This window comes from Colossoma macropomum, unplaced genomic scaffold (genome assembly GCF_904425465.1).
Source record: "Colossoma macropomum unplaced genomic scaffold, Colossoma_macropomum, whole genome shotgun sequence".
Classification (NCBI taxonomy): domain Eukaryota; kingdom Metazoa; phylum Chordata; class Actinopteri; order Characiformes; family Serrasalmidae; genus Colossoma; species Colossoma macropomum.
Genome location: NW_023494808.1, coordinates 3,218,493 through 3,242,165, shown reverse-complemented (window position 1 = coordinate 3,242,165; position 23,673 = coordinate 3,218,493). Strand labels below are relative to the sequence as shown.

At 38.4% G+C, this 23,673-nt stretch overlaps 1 protein-coding gene across 1 annotated transcript in view; it reads right to left on the bottom strand.

Moving 5' to 3' along the window:
* Positions 1–23,673, bottom strand: part of LOC118797720 (titin-like) — a 127,946-nt gene that overhangs the window by 52,057 nt on the left and 52,216 nt on the right. The gene's annotated exons all lie outside the window — the stretch shown is intronic.

Genomic DNA, 23,673 nt, shown 5'->3' with positions numbered 1-23,673 from the left:
TCCTAGGAGGAAGCGGGAGCTACACACACCCCTGTGCATAGGTGAGGTAGAGGTGGGGAGGGTGAAAACCTTCAAATTCCTTGGCATCCACATCAGTGAGAATCTCACCTGGATTCACAACACACACCTCGTCATCAGGAAGCCCCAGCAGTGAATGTACTTTCTGAGAAGGCTGAGGAAATTTGGCATGCCAGCCAAAATTCTCAGCACCTTCTACAGGAGTACAATCAAGAGTGTTCTTACCAGCTCCATCACAGTCAGGTATGGAACCTGCACTGCTCAGGACAGAAAGGATCTGCAGTGTGTGATCAAAACTGCACAGTCCATCTCAGGAGAAGCCTTCCCCTCACTACAGGACATTTACCACACCAGGGTCATCAGGAGGGCCCACAACATAATCAGGGACAGTACACACCCCCAGCACAGACTCTTCACACTCCTACCTTCAGGCAGACGCTACAGGAGTGTGAAGTCCAGGACTACAAGACTGACGAACAGTTTCTATTCACAGGCCATCAGGCTTGTGAACACCTCACACACTACCTCATCCCCCCTCCCACTCTGAGCTGGTTTAACTTTTGGCCGACTTTGCACTCAATAACGGCACCTTACATACACTGTACTGCTGATGTCAGAATACTATTGTTTACATCTGTTAATACACTTTATGAACCGCTGCTCTACACACTTGCACTGCACACATGTAACTTTAATTTTCTCAACTCTGCACACATAACTGTACTTTACTTTTGTTTTTGTTTTTTTTTAGTACTATTCTTATATTTCATATTTTTCTATTTTTTATTCTAAGATTATAATAAGATTATATTTGGTCAATGGAGGAACAGCAAAGTAAGAATTTCATTGTACAGTGTAACTGCCTGTTTCTGCTGTGCATATGACGATAAAACGCTCTTGAATCTCTTGAATCTTATAGTTTCTATTTCAGCTCCAGCAGCATCAGATCAATCTAATAATGTCAAAACAACAGGTGAGAAAATTCCAGTTTTCTATAACTTTCTAGCATTTTAGGTTCCACATGATAGGAAACATTAGTGAACATGAGCAAGTATCAACGCTAGCTTCTGTCACCATGGTTACAGGGTGTAGAGGAACAAGTGTGGCTGACTGACACTCTGACACACTGACTCAGTGGCAGCTCTTTTGTGGTTTTACTTCAGGAAGTTGTGGCTTAGCAAGCTGAAAGTTAGTGGGGGCTAGCTTAAAGTTAGAGGGGGGTTGTGCATCAGGCTTGTAGAGAACATGACCACATTTATTCTGTTACATGTAATTTATTCTACATGACCAAAGGTACACAGGCACCCAAACATCACATCCAGATGTGCTTATTGAACTTTTCATTCCAAAACCATGGGCATTAAGTGGAAAACAGTGCACAGTCAGCTTTTACTGATTGGTGGTTCATTATCATAATTTCCCAATATTTTGTGCTTTGAGAGGGAAACTCTTACAACTGCATATGTAAATGAGGCAAACACCCTTTGATCTTGTTATGGACACTAAAAGACATTGTACCTTTTTAGTAAACTGCAAAGCCACAAAAGCTTAGTAAACCTGCCCCTTGGTGAGGTTGGGCACTGATGTTCCACTTAACCTCAAAAGTGTTTGTTGGGGTTGAAGTCAGGGCTCTGTAAAGGCCAAACCATTTCTTTGTGGAGATCTTTTTGGGCATGGTTGCATCGTCATGCTGAAACAAGAGAGGGCCTTCCCTAAACTGTTATCACAAAATTGGAAAACAACACAATTCTTTAGAATGTTGTTGTCTGTTGTACTAAGATTTCCCATAACTGCAACCATAAGGCCCAGTCCATATTTTTCACCCAAAATATAATTTCACCCAAAATATAAAGCGGCCCACACACTACCACAATCACACTTTAGACTTAATTCTGACCTTTGGTGTAAACATAGATAACTTAGCCATTCTTCCCCAGAGCACAGCAGTCTCAGACCAATACTTAATCTCATACAAAATTCACTTAAGTGGTAATATGCGTTCATCACCATGTTGTCGTGTTAAGTGGACTATAACTTCCACCACAGCTGGTAGCTTTATTAGAAACCTTCCTCAATTATCAACTTCTGTCAGCTGTCCATCTAATCCTACCAAATTAGATATTATGTAAGTTCTTAGAGGATACTTTACGATCTACTCTAGATAGTGTGGCTCAATTAAAAAGTAAAATAGTAAGGCAGAAAAAACTCGTCCCTTGGTATAATGAACATACTCGAGCTTTAAAAAAAGACTGTCAGACAACTAGAGCGAAAATGGCACCTGACTTAACTAGCAGTGTTCCAGTCCACCTGGAAGGAGAGCCTTATAGACTATAGAAGAGCACTTGCTACAGCATGCTCAGCCTATCTCTCTTCTCTCATAGAAAAAGAATAAGAATAACCCTAGATTATTATTTAGCATGATTTCTAAAATAACATAGAACCAAACATTTACTCAACCCCAGATGCCATTAGCCTATAGCAGCATTGATTTTATGAATTTCTTTAGTGATAAAATTGAAAACAATTAGACAGAAAATTCAGAATACACAATTAAACTCTACAAACCTGCTGCCTTATAATGCCAGTCTAGATCTTGAGAACATTATAATCACTGCAGAGAGGCTGGAATCGTTTACCTTACTACAAGAAAATGAACTAGTTAAAATTATTTCCTCCGCAAAATCTCCTACTCATTACTCACTAGACATTTTGACATAAATAACCAAGCCTATTCTGTCAATAATAAACTCCTCTCTTAGCCTTGGATCCCAAAAACTCTTAAACTAGCAGTAATAAGACCTCTAATTATGAAAGCTACCCTTGATTCCTGCAAACTATCAAATTATAGACCTATCTCAAATCTCCCCTTCATATCTAAGATCTTGGAAAAAGTTGTAGAAGAACAATTAAGTTAATATTTGTGTAGGAATCATATAGATGAAAAATTTCAGTCTGGTTAACTAGTAAAAATGATAAACAATATTTTATTATTCTCTGACCAAGGAAAAGTATTTTTGCCAGTCCTCCTTGATCTTAGTGCAGCATATAGATATACTGGAAAACCTTGTAGGGGTAACAGGAACAGCTCTTTCCTGGTTCAGGTCCTACCTCACTGATCACTCTCAGTTGGTTAAAGTAAACAGTGAATCGTCGGTCCCCGCAAAAGTACAGTATGGTGTTCCACAAGGCTCTGTTTTAGGAACTATATTATTTAGAATATATATGCTACCACTGGGCACCATTATCAGTAAACACGGGATAAATTTCCACTGTCATGCTGATGGCACTCAGTTATATATATCAAGCAAACCGAAGAATAAAATTAAACTTAGCAAGATTGAGGGCTGTATCATAGACATAAATGACTGGATGTCAATTAATTTTCTTCTACTTAACTCGGATAAAACAGAGATTCTGCTTCTTGGTCCAAAAGCAGCTAGAAACAAACTGTCTGATTTTACACTTAAACTTCACAATTTCTCAGTTGCATCAAGCTCATCTGTAAAAACCTTGGTGTCATGATAGACCCTGATCTGTCCTTCAATGGACATATAACTAATATTACTAGAACAGCCTTCCTGCATCTCCGCAAATTGCTAAACTGAGAAATGCATTATCTCTACAGGATGCAGAAAAGTTAGTTCATGCATTTATTACTTCAAGGCTAGACTACTGTAATGCCCTGCTGTCTGGATGTCCCAGCAAAAGCCTTAACAAGCTTCACTCAGTCTGGAATGCTGCAGCCAGAGTCCTTACAAGAACCAGAAAGTTTAACCATATCAGCCCAGTTGTATCAACCTTACACTGGTTGCCAGTTAAATTTCACATTGATTATAAAATTCTCTTACTGACTTATAAAGCTCTAAATGGACTCGCCCCTCAATACCTGAGTGAACTTCTCTCCTACTATAAACCATCACGCCTACTTAGATCACAAGGTGCTGGTTTACTATTAGTACCCAGAATTAATAAAGTTGTGTCAGGGGGGAGAGTCTTCTCATACAATGCCCCCCAGCTTTGGAATAATCTTCCAGTCAGTGTTCGGGACTCAGACACAGCCTCAGTGTTTAAGTCTAAGCTAAAAACTTACTTGTATAGTCAGGCCTTTGGTAATTAGTTTTCCCTGTCAGATCTAGACCTGACGGAGTCTCTGCTGCTCTGTTAATACTGTAACCGGTGATCAGTCACTCTTTACAGAACTAACTCTCTGTGTGCTTTCTTTTCTTTGCCGAGTTGAACAGCTGCCCATCCTGCACGTCTGATGCTGTTGCTTCTTCTGCCTTGATCGGGTGCCCACTGCTCGCCAGCCTTCTTGACCACCATCAAGCTTCATGCTGTACAATGCTGTGTAATCCTCACCCTCATGAACTGATAATGCTGCTGCTGCTGCCGCTGCATAATATAAAACTAATCTCCAACTGATATCTGGCATAGTGCATAGTGATCTGAGACTTGTGTGTGACTGCTCAGCAGAGATGGATTAAGACATTTTGTGGCCCTAGGCTATGAAATATTTGACGATCTTACATGAACATTACATATATGCTATATGAAAACCAATGACAGCATAGCAGAGTTGTCAATTTTGGCGAGAACACTGGAAGCAATTTTCAGCTGGATGTAATTATTTTGCAGATGTTGCTTCAACATGGAATTTGTGAGCTACTGCTTTGCCACTGAGCGTTGCTCCTAGACACTTCCACTTCATAATTACAGCCCTTGCAGTTGACATAGCAGTGATTTGATGAACTGATATAAAGGGTGGTATCCTGTGACTTTTCCAGTTTGAAAGTCACTGGACTCTTCAGTTTGATCCATTCTACTGAGAGTATTCGTCTTTAGAGATTACATGACTAAGTCTTTGATTTTATGCTTCTTTAAGCAATGACTGTATCTGAAATGTCAAAGTTAAAAGGGGTGTCCACACACTTTTAGCCATGTAGTTTATATCTACTTTCTCACTATTTTTTTTGGCTTCTTATCTGCTGTACAGTATGTGCTCATCCCATCTTGGAGTCCCAGTGCTGCTCAAGAAGAAGAGATGAGTGATTGGGGGGCTTCTGCATGCTGATCTAAGAAACACATTAGCAAGCAAAATCACTTCAAACAGTAATGTTTTTACATTTATATTTAATAAATGATAAAAGTGCATTTATACAATAATGTTCCTGTCATCTTCCTACAGTTTGATGTATCTGACTGATGAAAATTCATTTGGAAAGCAGAGTTTAGTCTCCCAGAGTCATCCTCCAGCCGCTGAAGACACTGAGACAGACGATGAAAACATCTTTAACGCTACAACCAAATTCCCTGCAGAGCACAATATATAATCAATAGAAATATAAAGATCACCTACAGAACTGTGCAAAAATCACAGACTACCTTTCATTTATTCAATTTCCAGCTGACTCAGCCTCTAAGTACCAATTTTTAATTCTTTCCAGCATCAGGAAAGAAGTAGAAAACATTTAATTACACACAAGCTTCAATAATTAAATGCGATACATGTTTTTTTTTCAGTATTTAGTGTATCCACTCTTTATATTCATTACAGCTTTCATTCTTTTCAGAGAAAAAAGAGACTCACTTTCAGGTCTTAAACCTGCAGGAATATTTTGCACACCAACAAACTTTAGTCTTTTCAGCAGGTTTTGCATTTTCTGCTTCTCACAATCCAATTAATCCCAAACACATTCAGTGATGTTGAGGTCTGGACTCTGGGGTGGTCAGTCTATTGTTCTGAGAACATCAGCAGCTTCTATGTTTGATTTGCAAATTTTCTTCTTTTTTATAGATTTTCTTTTCTCAGTCCTTCTTGACAGCTGCAAAGAAAATTCTTCTCCTTTTGGACAAAAACACTTCTGAATTTTCTCTGAGACAAAAGTAGAGCTTGATCATCTCAAAGATGGAAGTTTTAAATACTGTTTATCTGATAAGGACAGGTTTTGGTGTCTATAAGATCTTGAGTGGTTAGTAGTTCTATTTTCTTTTTCCCTTTCAAGTTTTGGATTTTTTATCTTTTCACTTTTCCCTTCTTATGAAAGCTTCTTATCTGCTCAAACATACTAGGGGTTAGTAGTTGCCTAGAAACTAAATTAAAATGAACTGCACAACTGTGTCAAACAGAGTTTATCTTGCCCAATTCATAATATTTATAATTATAATATTATTTAAAATATGAAACATTTATTACACAGTTGAATATCTTGCTTAAGTTATGCAAATGCTCCAATTTAATAAGACAACAAACATTTAATCAAGCCCTGACTGCCAGGATACAATTGTAAAATCTTACTTTGATTTACTTTGGGAAAAATGACATGACTCACATCTGACTCTGAGGTTGTGAGCAGTAGAGTGGAGGTGTTGATATCCTCTTACAGCACAGCTATAACTGCCTGCATCCTCACTGCTGACTGTCTGCAGGTGGAGCTGGTTGGTCTTTGTGGTTAAAGGACGTCCATTTTTGTACCAGATGAATGTTGGGTCAGTCAGACTGCAGGTGGTTTTACATGTCAGATCTGCTGTTTCTCCCTCTGTCACTTCATAAGGAGTTTCTACATGGAGCTCTAAGACAATGAGATAAATATTAGATCTGAAGTGAAAAGCTGTATCTAGTCAGAGATGTCTGTGTTAAATCATACTTTCTCAATATTTTCTCTATTAGTCCCTTTTTTATTCTGCCCACTTTATATTAAGGATCTCTATTAACTGTGTACTTACAGATTAACAAACATGCAACAATAGTATAACTACTGGTAATACATTCACTGTAACAGATGCAGTTATGTAGCTTATGAAAATACACATCACGTTTTACTTATGTGATACATTTCTGTTATGTTATCACACATGCTTAATTGGGTACACAATACACTTGTATGAGTTGCTGTTTTTATAATTCTTTTCCAATTGTGACAGGAGATCTGGAATTACCTACATTATAATATATGTTTTGTATTATACTACCTCAAAAGCAATAAATGGATTATCAGTCTGTAATTTGACTGCATCAGGATTGGCATTATATGGATTTGTCCCCCTCATTGCAGCTATAACAGCTTCCGCTTTTCTAGGAAGCTTTCTATAAGATACATTCAGACAAACTGATTTAAATGCACTAGAGCAGATAATTTTTTGTAAGATGCGTGGCTGCCATCAAGTTCTAAATGAGTTTAAATGTCTCACTTTCAACATCTGATATGTGTTCTATGTTCTATGGTGAATGAAATATGGGTCTATGAGATTTGCAAATCATTTCATTCTGTTTTTATTTACATTTTACACAGCATCCCAACTTTTTTTGGAATTGGGATAAAAGTGCAGGATATTACATAACATCTTAATAAAATTACCATCATGATGCAGCACACACTTCTAAAGCACTCATTAATCAAGTACATGGACTGTTTCTAATAGCTTGAAAATGTAATGATTTAACTTACCAGTGACACTGAGCATAATTCCAGGATAACCCAGCCATTTTTCCATCTCTACATTGGTTTTGATTCTGAAGCAGTATTGATGTTCATCCTTCTTCATTACGTCAATCAGTTTGAGGGAGAAGTGTTTGAATTTATCAGTTAAACACTCGACTCTGCCTGAATAATCTGGGTTTTTAGACAGATCAGTCGACTCCACTCCTAAAGCTGGATGTATAACCCAAAATTTCTCTGTCACTGTAAGATGTTCTGGGTGAGTATAAGTTCCATACATAAACACTGTGGATCCTTTTAAAGCACATATTCGCTGTTGGTTGTGCTTCACACTCCACTCTGTTCCAAAAGCTCCTGAAACATATGATGCATGAAAGAGCTGATTACAGAGTCTGGAGCCCATAAGACAGTCAGAGTTACTGTGCACTATTAAAAACACAAGTTCCTCTTGCCACCTTGTGCTACTACAGTGAAAAGCTGACCTAATTTTGTGCAAAACCACAAAGCACATAAAGCTCGGTGAGTTTTGCACTCATGGTGGGTGAGAGGATGTGGGGGGCTCAGCAAACCAATGAAAAAGAGTTTCATTAAGTGTGAACATTCAAGAATATTTCAGCTCTGAGAAGGTTCATGTGAAAACTTTATGTAATGGTACATTACACAAATTATCAGTGAACAGTTTGGAACATTGTTTTGAGAAGTTTGTCCCCCAAAACAGTCTAATTGAAGAGTTCAGACTCACCCAGAATCACAGACAGAGAGATCAGAGAGAGGCGTAGAAGAGTCGTTCTTAGTGACATCATTAAACAAATCTGCACAATAAAAAACAGCACTGGAATCATGATCGTTATTTTTATTATTTCTCTTTATTGGCTCATAATCACTGCATATGTAGGACTGATATGCTGAAACCACTGAATGTAGCTGTAAGGATTTCTTACTCTAATCAGATACAGCAGTTCAGTTCATGTATTACTATTTAATAAAATTTTATTGTTTTTCAACAGACTTTGTCACAAAAAGAAGCTTTACAGAGATTCTGTCCCAGATTTGTAATAAATAAGGTGAATGTGATAGAAGCAAAAGGGCAACGTGTGTCTAAAATTCACTGGTTTCAATAACATAAACAATTCAACTAAAATCATGTACTAATACAGCTGAATTCAATTTCAGTTCAGTTATAAAGGCAACATGGGTTAAACTCACCATATCAGGACAAGCCTCTTTCTGAACATCCAAATAAAGGCAAAAGACTGAAGTGTCTAAACTAGTGAGAACATTTCAGTAGCTATGTTCACATGTGTAATGCTAGATGTGGTCTTCCTCTTCTGTGTGCATGGGCCCCCCACCTCATCTGCAAAGACCAACCACAGTCAGAGCTTTTCTATTGCAAAGTGAATGTGCTTTGGCATCTTTTTTTTCATCCACTTTTAATTCTGAATGTTTTTACAAAAATATGTCAGTGTATATCAATTAAATCTACTGCATCTCAGAATGTGTCGTAATACTAACAAAGCTTAAACTGGTTTCATCAAAGTGGTAACTCAAGGTGATTCTGTAAATTTAGCAAAGCTAATGCTAATCCACAGAGGCCATTCATAAACACTGAAAGGTTAAAAGGTTAAAGGTTAAAAGCTTGAGCTCAAACCACACCAGCTCTACATACAGGCTTTGTAGAGGCTTTACTGAGAACTTCAAATGTGGCTTCCAAACCTGTCTCAGAAACATCTACATTAAAAAAGCAGCACATATTGTACCTAATCATATATGATAAAAGACTTTTTTGGGAATTGCTCATAATGCATCCTGGGTAGTTTTGTACTTAACAAAAGCTTTTCTTTCAAACCACTATACGTCCATTTACTGCTAGCTGAGATCATTTCTAATATTCCTAATATTCATATTCCCCTTTCTTTTATTAGTACAGAACTGAAAATCCTAAATGCAAAAATAGAACTTATTTAATCTTAATAAACACTGCCTTACTTTAGTATGAGCTCATGTCCAGGTAATAAACTGTTAAAATGGACTTTAGCTTCCAGACTGTTCAGCTCAACTTAATGACCTAATGTAATTAAAGAAATCATTATGCCCTTCTTAACTGTACTGCAAGTTAAAGTGACAGTGTTCAGGTATCCACAATTAATGAAACGGGACCATTTACCAGCACATTTGGTCAGTGTGATTTACTTGTTAATATTTCTTGATTAACATGTCACAAAAACACTCAACAAACAGTTAAAAACTAAATTACAGAACAGCTTATTATTCTATTTTATAAAAGTATAATACATGTCTAAGCTTGTTCTATCTATCTATCTATCTATCTATCTATCTATCTATCTGATTACCAAATACATGTTTCTATTTTCTAGATCATTATTAATTGCTTACTACTACTTAAGTAGTTGTTAAGAGACAGACCTTAAAATCAAGTGTTACCAATAAAATAAACTTACTCTCATTACCTGCAGGGTGATTCACAAAGATTCATCCAATTTCAAAATGATTTATATCTTGTAAATCATTACAGAACAATGCAGTAAACTGTAAATGGTTTAAGTGAGCATAAAGTTTATTATGCAATTTTACAAGGTCTCAGTATGAACCTCCTCCAATTCAGTGCGATTTCGGAGATCACCAAGTGCTGTGGAACCAACGACGAACGCTCTGAGCTGTTGGAGGTTCACTGCTGAAGACAATCATGTTGCACAGTAAAGACTGATTGACTCTTATTGAAGTGGAGAACGCAGAACGCTTTCTGCTCAGGGGTCGCATCTCCTCGCAGACTCAAGGGAGCCATCTTACACTGACAGTCAGAAACTCTATGACCCCTGCTTTCAATTGGTATGTGATTGGTTCCTAGGTGCCTCACGTTTGGAAAAATACGGCACTTTGAAATCGAATGAATCTTTTTGAATCACCCTGTATTTATAGTTTTAATAAATTTATGGAGATATGATTTGCTTTTTACACCATTGTGGTCCAGTTTAGGCCATTTTATGTCCATTCTAGGCAAACATCCTCAGTTCTCCAGGGTTATGACAGTCACTTACAATGTTGAACTTTCAATGTAAAAATCCTCCATAAATTGCCTATTCAGGACTGGCAGGCCAGGAGATTCCATATCAGTTTATTTAAGCTTATCTTCATTAATACTTATGAATACATATTTTTTCTTTATTTTTAAATCCAGTGCAAAAAATACTCAGATATGATAGATACAATGTTAGAAAGGAAGAATTATTTTAGCATTTTCTTCTCACTGGAGACAATAAATCCATCATGAAAACTTTAAAAAATATGTTTAAAATAACAACAAACACTATTTTTGCATATTGTGTTAAATTTGTTAAAGTAACACTAAACGTGTTTTCCTTACCGGCACACAAATAAATAAATAAATAAATAAATAAATAAATATCACCAGTTTTAACCAGTAATCTCTGTGTAAATATCAGGAAGATAAGTTCACTCCCCGCACCAGTATGTTCCCCCATCCTCTGGTCTCAGATCAGTGATGGTGATGGTGAAGACTCTGTCTGCTGTGTCATCATCCAGAGAGAATCTCTGATCCTCAGCAGATCCAGACTGAACAGGAATGTCTTTAGTTCCCCATACAGAACATTCTCCTCTGCAGAGATACTTTATGTAGGTTTCATATCCAGAATCATGGGAACATTTAATCTGAGCTGACTCCCGTATGTATCCAGTTACAGTGGTTACAGCACTGATTCCAGCTGTAAAAGAGAACATGTATTAGATATTAATGAACATCTGAGGTCTGAGACGTTACCATCCTGTAGAGAGATATTAGATGAAAAGTAAGTGGAGATCCTCCCTGAAAACCCTGAAAAATCTTGGTAAAAGCTGTTGGTCTAAAAAGCCTGAGATTATGAATGACTGCAAAAGCTACACAGAAACATTTTACTGAGATAATAACAGCATGAAGACACACGAAAGAAGGAGAAAATGTTTAGTTGCTTCTCTGGCACTGAACTAAACCACTGTTGTATGTTACTGAGTCTGTATTAAATAATCTGAAATTTAACACAATAACTGAAAGATGAAACTCACCAGGAGTGATGATGATGATGATGATGATGATCATCATCATCATCATCATCATGTTTAAACTGAAATTAAAATGTCTTACAGGGTCAGTTTACACATCACACACTACCCTTACACATAAAACTAAAGTCTAAACTCATCACAGAGCTTTCAGCACTTCCTCGTTTGTTGTCGAGACCAGCCAAGTCCGACACCTCAGAACAGAAGCTGAATTATTACTGAAAATCACCAACAGTGGGATGAGCAGAACACACAGGGAGGAAGTTATTTATTCATTTTATCTCATCACTGGGCTCTATAAGGGTCACTAACGGGGCTCTGACGAACTGTTTTGCTTTATCAAAATTACCTTTTTCAAATTTTCCTGTTTCACTTTAAATGGTGAAAAACAAGCTGGTGAATAGGAAGCCGACTTCAGCCTTTTATAAAACGGGGCTGAATGTTGCTTTTTGTCTGAAAGTCATTTGTCTCATATGTGTGTTTCTTTTACTCAAGCTTTAATCTATGACCATCAAATGCTGATGGAATTTAGTAAATATGACAAGCCTTTCACACTACCAGTTTTAGTGGCTTGTAAGCAGAGAATGTTGCCTGTAGCAGTGCTTTGTAGCAAAGACATAAAAGTTGTTCCACCAATCATGAAACAAGAGCACAGCAGTCTCAGATCATTACCCAATCTCATATGAAATTCATTTTAGTCGTAATATAACTTCATCGCCACGCTATTGTGTTAAGCAGACTATAACATCCTCCACAGCTAGTAGCTTTATCAGAAACCTCCTACATGCTGTAAATAATTTAGGGCTAATAAAAATGAAAAGAATAAGGCAGAAAATGTTTGCCCCATGATACAGTGATCATACTCAAACTTTAAACCAGACTGTCAGATAATTAGAGAGAAAATGGTGCCTGACTAAACCAGAAGGATTCCAGTCCACCTGGAAGGATAACCTATAGCCTATAGAGGGGCACTTACTGCAGCACTCTCAATGTATTTCTCTTCTCGGATTAAAATAATAAAAATAATCTTAGATTATTATTTAATGCAATTTCTAGATTGACTAATAACCAAACAGCTACTGAACAAACAGTTAAGTTCCTATTTGTAATGATAGTAATGATAGTAATCAAATACATAAAAAATTCAGTCTAGATTTAGGTCTCATCATAGTACAGAGACAGCACTAGTGAAAATTGTAATCGCTTATTATTCTCTGACTAAGGAAATGTATCTTTGCTGGTTCTGCTTGATCTTAGTGCGGCATGTGATACGATAGACCACTCTATCTACATCCTATAAAACTTGTAGGGGTAACAGGAATAGATCTTACCTGACTGACTGCTATAAGTTTGATACGTAAACAGTGAATCATCTGTTCTTACAAACGTAAAGTATGGTGTTCCACAGGGCTCTGTTTTAGGACCTCTATGATTCACATTATATATGCTACCACTAGGTACCCTTATCAGTAAACATAGCATCAATTTCCACTGCTACGCTGATGACACACAATAGTACATATGAACCAAACCAGATGATAAACTTTAACTTAAAGTTTAAAAGACTTAGGCCTGTGTAAAAACCATAAAAGACTGGATGTGAAGTAACTTCCTCCTATTCAACTGAGACAAAACAGAGGTTCTTCTTTTTGGTCCAAAAACTGCTAGAAACAAACTAATCTAATTTAATGCCTAAACTTAATAGTTTCTCAGTTGCATCAGGTACATCTGTAAGAAGTCTTGGTGTCACGATAGATCCTGATCTGTCCCTCTATTCACATATAACTAATATTACAAGAATAGCTTTCCTGCATCTTCGCAATGTTGCCAATCAAGAAATGCATTGTCTTAACAGGATGAGAAAAGCTAGTACATATTTTTTTTTTACCTCAATTCTGGATTACTGTAATGCCCTGCTGTCTGGATGTTCCAGCAAAAGCCTTAACGAGCTATAGTTAATCCAGAATGCTGTCGCCAGCGTCCTCGCAAGAACCAGAAAGTTTGACCATATCAGCCTGGTCTTATCAAACCTACACTGGTTGCCAGTTAAATTTTGCATTGATGACAAAATTCTCTTACTGACTTATAAAGTTCTAAATGGACTCGCCCCTCAGTACCTGAAATGAACTTCTCTCGTACTAGGAACCATCACGCCTACTTAGATCACAAGGTGCTGACTTACTATTAGTACCTAGAATTAATAAAGTTACATCAGGGTATAGAGCCTTTTATACAAAGCCCCCCAGCCTTGCAATAATCTTCCAGTCAGTGTTTAGGACTCAGACACATCCTTAGTCTAGGCTAAAAACTTCTTAGTCAAGGTTTTCCCATGGATAAAAGCTGCAGATCTGGGGGTTCATGGACATAGAGTTTTATGGTAAACTGGGAGTGTTGGTGCTGTCATCCAGCTGCTCTCACATGTTCACTCAAGATTGTGGAGCGGGGGGTCACTGACATCTCAGGGAGCCTCATGTCACTGTTACATTCTGTCTCTCCCTTTTAGTTAGGCTGTAATAGCTCAACCTCCTGGAGTCTCTGCTGCTCTCTGTTAACACTGTATACTGTGATCAGTTTCTCTTAACAGAACTGTTCGTGTGTCTTTGCTGAGCTGAACAACTGTCCATCCTGTGCACTCTGATCTGCCTGGATTGGGTGCCCACTGCTCACCTGCCTTCTGGACCGGCTGCATGTACAGACTTAAACTATTTAATCATAGACATTGCTTCATCTGTGTTTCCCCTTTTCTGTATTTTAATATTTGTATACTAATATTACTAAATTCTCTGTTCATATTGCTCTTGTGTTATTGTTTGCTACATGGTGTCAAGCAGAGGAGGATGGGTTCCCCTTTTGAGTCTTGGTTCCTTTCAAGGTTCCTTACGCTTGCTGTTAGGTAATTTCCCTTGCGCCTGGTGATGCTCATGGGGGCTTGGATCTGGATTTTCCTGTAGAGTTTTTTGTGTAAAGCTGCTTTGTGACAATGGCTGCTAAAAAAACCCAAAAAACAAAACAAACAAAAAAAAAACATTAAATAATTAAACTTTGACTTGAATTGACTTGACTTGAAAATAGATTGGAGTAAGTGGGGATGAACAGAAGTCACTGACTATATCATAGGATGACTATAACTATATATCCTAGACAGAAGACAGAAAATACAAATACATACACAAAACAATGACATAACCTTTTTATCTTTTTACAAGCAATCTGGCATTTTTGCATTGGAGTACGGAATAGACAACAATCGAATGACCAGGCTTAGGACAGTAGGGACAAGATTTACATTCTGTTCATTTAAATATACAACTAAGGGGACAAATAGACAATAATCCAGTTCTTACAGCAAAGTCAGCTCTCTGAGCTGCTTGAAATCTGCCACAGCACTGTCAGCACACCACTGCTCTACCAAGACAGACTTATAATGCACAATCTCAGCAAATTGACTGGCAGTTTTTTGCCAGGTTCCTAAAATGTTGTAGATATGCTTCTGACACTAATTCATAAGCCGGAAGGGCAGAGGCCTTCACAACTTTATAATCTAATCTTTGCTCTAAGGTAAGGCAGAACAAACATGCTGAGACTTCCTTACTAGTGACCCTAGGCTCTTAGGCCAGTTTAACAAAAACAGACTGCGCTAATATTATTCATTCTAATAAACAGATACATGTTCAGATCTGTCTTCTCGTTATTCACCAACATCACTGTAATATTTTGTCTGATTTTTTATCAACATTAACACACTAAGATAATAAGAGGGGATGGTGGGGATCGTGTCTACAGTGTCTGGGATTTTCAAAAACACTGTTAGAGAAAACCTCACAAGTCAATGCACTTTTCAGTGTAAACAAATGTAATGTTGGTTTGCTAGTTACAGTTAACTATGCTGCCTGTCACTGCAGAAATCAACAAAAAACAGACAGTTAGGACAGAAGTTAAGGCACCCCTGGGTTTGTCTTAAAGTTAAGACAGCATTTAGGAAATTTTGTCTAGTTAGGATATTTCTGCAATACCATTTTTTATCTGAAGTTAATGGATGAGATTGTGACCTTAAGAACTGTTGTTCTGTAATACATTCTGTCATAAATTCAGTTCTAACTGAAGTTGTCATGGTGACTAAACAGATTTGAGAGTTGAGAAGTTTCTGTAATGCAGCCCCAGATCTCACTCTGTTCGTCAGATGATCTGATGATGTTTATTCTATCAGCTGGGTAACACTGTACTGAGATCAGCACTGATAAACACACTGGCCATCATTCCTTTTTTTTCAAATGTGTTGATTTTCTCATTGCCTTAGACATCCATGTGGAAACTCCCAAAGAAGTGTCAGAGGGAGAAACAGCAGTTATGACATGTAAAACCACCTGCAGTCTGACTGACCCAACATTCATCTGGTACAAAAATGGACGTCATTTAACCACAAAGACCATTAAGAATAACCAGCTCCACCCGCAGACAGTCAGCAGTGAGGATGCAGGCAGTTATAGCTATGCTATAAGAAAATATCAACATTTCCGGACAGTCTGTAGTGGCACACAGCAAAAACACAACTGGGTGAGCGAGAAATCCGAACAGCTCCCTCTGCGTTAAAGCCAGGTTAGGTCAGGAGTCACAGCACAAATGATAAGAAGAGGCATTTTGTCCTTTCAACAAATTCAAACCACCTTGGGAGCCGCAACATTTAATGTCCAGTATGTCTCAGTATGTGATGATGTCCTAGTATAGGCTAAACAATATAAACGAAAATGCAGATTTACTTTGCTGTGCTTTAAGCTTCGCCTATAGCCGCTTTCCTCCCATCTCCACCAGAAAGCCTTTCCTCAGAAGTAGATCAGTTAAACGTCTCTCAGCGTTCAACTGTTTTACGAGGCTGAAGTCGCTTCTTATTCTCCACCTTCTTGTTCGAATTTACCCGTTCCACCTTAAATTCTGACTGAGGCACCGAATGTGAATGCGGCACCATTTAAGGCGGAACGGGAGAATTCGAAAGAGAAGCGACTTCAGCTTCACCACTTTTTAGTGTTTGACAGTCTCTCATTGCAGACTTAATGTACCAGGAAACCAACTGCACTGCTAATAAATGCAAATAACGCATCACTGCTATGTGACCTGCAGTTCTCAGTCATTGCGAAACAGGGCTTTCGCGCTACGTTGTACACGTCCCGTCTCAAAGATACTTGACTGACACAGCGATCACCCCCCCCCTCCGTCTGTACAATGAGACCAAAACTGAAGTTATAAAATCACTAAAGAAAACGGGTAGAATAGCTGTAACATGTGCTGCGTGGACATCCACTGTCACTGGATCTTATTTCACCATAACTGCACATTTTATCGCATTTTAAGCAGCTTCTTGTGCTCCAAACAAGAGCACTGAATGAGAGCCTTCTAGTTCACTTGCCACATCACTTCCATTTGATTTATTAATAATAAATATTGGAAGTAAATTCATTATCCCAGCTGGCCACCAACGTCAAAAGACGTTGATATGTTGGTCGTGATGTCGGATGACCAAAATTCAACATACACACAACGTCTAATTCCAACGTCAAATTGACGTAGAATAATGACAACAGCCGACGTTGATATTTTGTTGGTTTTAAGTTGTAATGTAAAGTAACCAAAATCCAACGTCTTCCAAACGTTACATGCCAACGTCAGATTGACGTAACATTCTAACATCATTAGACGTTGATATTTTGTTGGTTTTAAGGTGTGATGTTCACTAACCAAGATCCAACATCTTCCAAACGTCACATCCCAATGTCAGACTGACGTAGAAAACTGACATGCAGTCGTAAGGTATGGTGACCAAAACCCAGCATCTATTTAACGTCATAACCTTAACGTCAGATTGATGTAACATTCTAACATCATTAGACGTTGATATTTTGTTGGTTTTAAGTTGTGATGTAAAGTAACCAAAATCCAACATCTTCCAAACGTCACATGCCAACGTCAGATAGACGTAGATTACTGACATGCGGTCGTGAGGTATGGTGACCAAAACCCAACGTCTATTTAACATCATGACCTTAACGTCAGATTGACGTAACATTCTAACATCATTAGACGTTGATATGTTGTTGGTTTTAAGTTGCGATGTTCACTAACCAAGATCCAACGTCTTCCAACCGTCACATCCCAACGTCATACTGATGTAGAAAACTGACATGCAGTCGTGAGGTATGGTGACCAAAACCCAACATCTATTTAACGTCATGACCTTAACGTCAGATTGACGTAACATTCTAACATCATTAGACGTTGACATTTTGTTGGTTTAAGGTGTGATGTAAAGTAACCAAAATCCAACGTCTTCCAAACATCACATGCCAACGTCAGACTGACGTTGAATACTGACATGCAGTCGTGAGGTATGGTGACCAAAACCCAACGTCTATTTAACGTCATAACCTTAACGTCAGATTGACGTAACATTCAAGCATCATTAGACATTGATATTTTGTTGGTTTTAAGTTGTGATGTAAAGTAACCAAAATCCAACGTCTTCCAAACATCACATGCCAACGTCAGATTGACGTAGAATACTGACATGCAGTCGTGAGGTATGGTGACCAAAACCCAACGTCTATTTAACATCATGACCTTAACGTCAGATTGACGTAACATTCTAACATCATTAGACGTTGATATTTTGTTGGTTTTAAGTTGTGATGTAAAGTAACCAAAATCCAACATCTTCCAAACGTCACATGCCAACGTCAGATTGACGTAGAATACTGACATGTGGTCGTGAGGTATGGTGACCAAAACTCAACGTCTATTTAACGTAATAACCTTAACGTCAGATTGACGTAACATTCTAACATCATTAGACGTTGATATTTTGTTGGTTTTAAGTTGTGATGTTCACTAACCAAGATCCAACATCTTCCAACCGTCACATCCCAACGTTATACTGATGTAGAAAACTGACATGCAGTCGTGAGGTATGGTGACCAAAACCCAACATCTATTTAACGTCATGACCTTAAGGTCAGATTGACGTAACATTCTAACATCATTAGACATTGACATTTTGTTGGTTTAAGGTTGTGATGTAAAGTAACCAAAATCCAACGTCTTCCAAACGTCACATGCCAACGTCAGACTGACGTTGAATACTGACATGCAGTCGTGAGGTATGGTGACCAAAACCCAACGTCTATTTAACGTCATAGCCTTAACGTCAGATTAACGTAACATTCTAACATCATTAGACATTGATATTTTGTTGGTTTTAAGTTGTGATGTAAAGTAACCAAAATCCAACATCTTCCAAACGTCACATGCCAACGTCAGATTGTCGTAACATTCTAACATCATTAGACGTTGATATTTTGTTGGTTTTAAGTTGTGATGTTCACTAACCAAGATCCAACATCTTCCAAACGTCACATGCCAACGTCATACTGATGTAGAAAACTGACCTGCAGTCGTAAGGTATGGTGACCAAAACCCAACGTCTATTTAACGTCATAACCTTAACATCAGATTGACGTAACATTCTAACATCATTAGACGTTGATATTCTGTTGGTTTTAATTTGTGATATAAAGTAACCAAAATCCAACGTCTTCCAAACATCACATGCGAACATCAGGTTGACGTAGAAAACTGACATGCGGTCGTGATGTATGTTGACCAAAACCCAACGTCTATTTAACGTCATAACGTTAACGTCAAATTGACGCAACATTCTAACAATGTTAGATGTTCATATTTTGTTGGTTTTAAAGCGTGATGTTCACTAACCAAGATCCAACGTCTTCTAAACATCACATCCCAACATCACATTGATTTCAAATACTGACATGCAGTCATGAGTATGGTGAATTCGACATGACATTCTAACATTATTAGAAGTTGATATTTTGTTGATTTAAAATTTCAGTGTCATGTAACCAAAATCCAACGTCTTCCACACGTCTTATGCCAATGTTGGTTTTAGGCCATGGTGTCAGAGTTTTAACCTTCATGAAACAAAATTCTAACATCAATAGACTATGACATGTTGTTGGCTCTAACTCAGACAGCAGACTGTTCTCGACCGATTCTGGCTTACATCCGTGAGTGTTCGTTGACTTCCAGATAGATATTAGCCAGATGCTGGACAGCTGTGTATGGTTTTAAGTCACATTTACGTGTAAGGGCCACTTCTAGCGTGAACATTATGGCCGATCAGTGTGGATGAAGGAAGAGGACCACAGCACAATTAAGTTGCAGCAGACTTGTGCTCAGTTGATTTACACTTCAGTACTTTTGACCTATGTCTGACATGTCATAAGTAGCTCACCCAAATAGCAGACAGTTCTGGGCCAATTCTGGCTTACATACCCAAGTGTGAGCCAGAATTGGGCCAGATGCTGGACAGCTGTGCATGGTCTTAAATTGTATCTACGTTTAAGGGCCAATTCTGACATGAATGTTGTGGCCCAACAATGTGGATGAAGGAAGAGGGCCACACCTTTATGCTGCAGCTGATTGGCTGATTTACACCTCAGTACCTTTGACCCTAGTCTGGCATGTCATAAGTGCAATTAGAGTTCACCCTTTGAAGGTTAAGACCCTCATTTAATGAATTTTCCAGCACAAGTTCACCTTTTTCATATGGACAAGCTGGCAGCTAGGTTTGAAAAGAAGGCAAATGGAAGAGTAATAAATGAATAATTTCAAATTATAAGGTTCCAGTATGGAAAATGAAAAGTTATAACTAACTTTCTAACAGTACCATTTTAGCATAACACTTGAAAAGCACAGGGTAGCTAGGTTAATGTAACGGCTATCAGCACAAGGTTTAGCTACATTACCCTTAATGCTAATTCATCATGGCTAATGTTAACTTCTTCCTTAGCTAACGTTAGCTAACTACTCTGAGCATTTAAAAGGAATAGCCTGTGCTTTTTGAGCATTATGCCATAATGGTACAGTGCTTTAGTTTGCAGTTAGGACATTAGCTCAAAGTTAGCACGTTAGCTTGGGTCTAGAGCGTTTACTCTGGGCTAGCACATTGTCTTGTGACAGCAGTAGCAGGTCCTCTCGTCTGCACACACATCATCCTTCTGTATAAGTCAGTAGAAGTACAAAATTTTTTAAAAATGGATGCTGTCATTGTTAAAATGAGGCAATATTTCCTGGTTCATATGAGAGTTCACTGCCAGGAGTGCTTTACATTAGTTCGACCTGTAAGTAGCTTAATTTTGATTATGGGTTCCTTAATGTTTGTTAGAACAAAAACTTTCTTGTTGTTACAGATCTTACAGTTGTGGAGTTCCTGCCTCATTATTCAGTTTCTGAAGTAAAACCCATGCCTTCCAGACAAGCTGTTATTGGAGCTATGTGACTGCTTACAGTGAAACAACTACCAAAGTGACTGAGCATATTCAGTCTGTAGAGGGATCTGTTGGAAATGCTGATTGTGGTGTTCCAGATTACTAGGTAAAGGGATTTGTTGTACAGTTTGACACAAAAACTGTGTTATCTGGAAATCAGTTAAATAAGTAAATAATAGTTGAATGCATTTCCTCTTTTCTTAGGCATCAGGAAGTGGACAGGTTTTGATTTATCCAGCTTTGTATTTGTTTACTGTGGAAAAAAAATCCTCCAGTAATCATAAGAATTATTGCAGACAGAATCAGAAAACATAGCTGTTTATCAAATTAAACCGCGAAACAGTGTCTCATACACAGTTGGCTTGATCTCATGTATGCATGTATTTTATGAAGGCACATTGAATGGGTTGACACCTATACTTCAGGGACATACACAAATGTTTTTTATTCCACAGACCGGTTAAGTATGATTTTTTTTAGACATGTTTGCCATCTCTGATTTAAAATAAAATGTCTGTGAAATTACATTTGAACAGTGCTCCAAGGTAGATGTCAGATTTAGCCTGTATTTCAGTGGCCTCTCCACTTTGCTCAAGAACGACCTGTCACAAAGGTGAAGACTTTGTTCCTTCATTCATTTACTGTTTTTATTTATTTAACCAGAATCAACATGGAGTTTTCATTCTAAAATGGCTTTTGACACCTATTGATTATTAAGAAGAAATATTTCTAATACTAATCACAGATATTACTAATATTTTGCATGATCTGCAATAAATGAATGTGGCATCCTGCAGTGCCACACCTGGTTGGGGACTAAAGTGGGTAGCCAAATCTGGCCCACACCTTTATATATACTACAGTATATGGGCCAGAGCTGGACCAGAGCCCTTAGTTCTACCCACTTTACAGTATGTTGGCCAGATCTGGGCCACATTTATTAGTTCTACTCACTTTACAGTATATGGGCCAGAGTTGGGCTACATCTGTTAGTTGTACTAATTTTATAGTGTGTTGGCCTCATCTGGGCCACATCAATTAGTTCTTCTTGTTTTACAGTATATGGACCAGATCTGGGCTGAGGACCCAGCCAGAACTGGGCCAAAACAAAACTAAAGATGAGATAAATATTGCTAACTGGGAAGTCACAGTGTTAACTAACCAAAACCTAACATCTGCTAAACGTCACAGTGCTAAAGTCCTTCTAATGTGGGATACAGACAACTTTAGACCCTGGTATTTTGTGGGATGTCAGTTGTGGTGTTGGGTAAACAAAATGAGTCTGTCAAAATGTCACGCATACTGCTGTTCAATAACTTAAATATATTTATACAAACATAAATATGGTTAAAATATGTCATACCAATAAACTGTGATGTTACTGCTCTTTTAATAAATGTATCTAATGTATTTTCCTGCTGCATGACACGCACACAACCACAGGACACGAATTTCGGTGACAGCACTACAGAGCGACAGAGTGGCATGTTTTGACTGATTGGTCACTCAAAATTCAAGTCACAGTAGTTGCAGGTGATTGGGTGAGGAGGAGGAGGAGGGCGGGGCGCCGTTTGAAAAACCGCGGCCAAGACTGAAGATTCGAACCGAGAGTGGTGGACACACACACTGGGTAAGTATTCAGTAATTATAATTTATTCGGGTTGTACAGAAATGTGTGCTTTACTAAAGTTTAGTCGAGCTAATAAGTTTAGATCGACAGCCAGAAGCTGGGTTTCTGTTACCAGCTAATGCTAGCGCCAAATTAGCCCGGCAGTGTTAGCTAGCATAGCTGCCGCACTGTGCTGAGTCAGTGGAGGTAAACTGGGTTTGTGAGGCTCGGGTGGGTTTGTAGGGTGAAGTCGGACCGTGTGAATGAAGCGCAGACAGGCAGGCGGTGCGGGTTGTCTGTGTTGTTTGTGGCAGTGTAAGCTGAAGCTAGCTAGGTTTCCGTTAGCGGCTAATGCTAGCGCCATATCAGCTCGTCATTGTCAGCCTAGCCAGCATCCTGTATCGCAGCGCTGGAGGGAAACTGGATCTGTGATGCGGGGTTTAGTGTGAAGCTGGTCCGTTTGGATGGAGCGCAGCCAGCCAGGCAGGCAGGTTGTTTGCACCGTTTTTAAAAGTCACTGACGTGCCTGCAGCGTCTGACCCGTGTTTTACTGACCGGTTGGCAGCTGCTGTTTATTTCAGAGAGAGAGACACTTGCTCAGAGAGAGACCTCCGCTCTTTCTTGAGTAAGTTATTTTGAGAGCATGTGTGCAAGGCGCGTTTATGTCTCAGGGAAAAGGGTTCGTGTATCTTTTGGTCATTCGATTTTTATCTCAAATCCAGTTTTATAGAACAGGAAAATGGGTCAGTTGTTGTTTTTGGTTCTGTTATTGTCAGTGGAAAATAAAGAAATAGTTTTGATTGACAGTTTCACAAACGTATGATAAAATAATAAAAAACAGAAGAGGAATAAGGGGTCGTATTTTATGTATTTAATTTTAACATTTTCTATCACTTAAACAATAAATAAATAAAATATATCCTATCAGGAAGAAATCTTAAGTGATCTGGGGAAGAGACTCTACAGAAAAATGAGTCACGCTGCCCAGTAATGATGAGGAAAATGAATACTGTGATGTCACACTGTCAGATGTAAACAGCTCCAGACCTAAGAGTTAAAGCTGTGAGCTGTCCTGTGTTCAGATTGTTCTTATAATACTGTGGCAGCTGCCACTGGTTTTGGGAGGGAGCTTTAGAGGCGCGTTATGCAGAGCTGCGCAGCGGCTCCGCCCCCGTAAAAAGGGACGTTGTCGTGGTTTAAT